The sequence below is a fragment of the Alligator sinensis genome, unplaced genomic scaffold (genome assembly GCF_000455745.1).
Source record: "Alligator sinensis unplaced genomic scaffold, ASM45574v1 scaffold445_1, whole genome shotgun sequence".
Taxonomy (NCBI): domain Eukaryota; kingdom Metazoa; phylum Chordata; order Crocodylia; family Alligatoridae; genus Alligator; species Alligator sinensis.
Genome location: NW_005843254.1, coordinates 9,979 through 11,437, shown reverse-complemented (window position 1 = coordinate 11,437; position 1,459 = coordinate 9,979).

The window sequence follows — 1,459 nt, the reverse complement described above, 5'->3', positions numbered from 1 at the left end:
TGGTATCAAGCAAAAAAATCTTTATCAGTGCACCCCTAAAATGCCCCCTCAAAACTCTGCAACAACACACTCCTAGTGGTCACTTACCACCCCATACTTGAAACAATTAGAAGAATCATCAAACAATCAGAGCCTACACTTGATAAAGATCAGACTTTTGGAGAAGTATTCCCAGGCCATCCACTCCTGGCTTTCAAACAGCCCCCTGATGTTACCCAACCCATCACCAGAAGCAAACTTCCTGTGTTCAACAGACATCAAATGGGATGCAACTTCGCCTTAACAAAAGATGTAAAACCTATCAAGACATCCCCATTGTTAAAATACTCAACACCCCACCCCCATAACAATGAATTCAACAAAATCTATGAATCTTACAAGTCCTTTTCCCAAAAGACCGTACATCCGATCTAGTGCACCAAATGTCCTCATGGTAAATGTGGGTAAAACTAGACAAAAACTCTACACCAGAATGAATTTTCAGTGAAAAAATAGATTCATAGATATGGTTGAAAGGGACCTCAGCAGGCCATCATAGAAAGGATACGGACACACAAATACCAGTAGGAGCACACTTATCACAGAACAACTACTCCCTGACGTGCCTGGATTAATTAGCTCAGAGGGGCACAGTCAAATAGCCTGCCTGCTCTGTTGCACTAAGGCAGCCGCACTGCTTCTGATCACAAGGCAGCACATACAGAGCATGGCATACCACTCACCATGTGCAGTGATAATACAGGCATGCCCTAAGCATATACACCAAAATGCCTACAAGGTTACAAGGCAGAAAGCAGGATCGTCACAACACTCAGAAGGAAGTGAGGATCTGCTTTATTCTGGAGGCACAAACTTGTTGCTGAGTCAGCACCAGGGACAGATCTTTAGGAAGAAGAGAGACACTACAGTGATGAAAGAAACAGAATGGTTTTATGAAGACAGATTCACCAAGATCACTCGATGTAAACTGGAATGGTATGATTAGATAAACCTTTCTGCCAGCTAGCACAGACCTCTGCACCTGAGCTAAAGCAGCAGCTCCATTAGCTGGTCGGAACAAGCACTTATTCCCAATGGCAACTAGCCACCACAGGCAAATCTGATCACCAACATGCTACCCAGCATATGATGTTTTCACCTTTACAACTAATAAAGGAAGCTTTTGTATAAGATAAGTGACCTGAAATACAAGCTTGTAAAAGAACAAACAAAAGTCTCTACAGGAATGAAACTGAGCAAACCACTGAAGTCTTCATTTGGAAAACATCCGATATTTGCTTTCACATTGGTTTGGTTAGGATTTTCAACTCCCTTCCCACTTGTGGCATGCCTTGAATCCGTATCTGGCGCTAGTCTAGCTCCATTCATTTGCCTTCACAAAGGTTGTGCTGCCTTTGTGAAGATGATGGGGAAAAAAAATAAAGCCCACTGTATACTTTGTATTTGCTGTGTAATAATT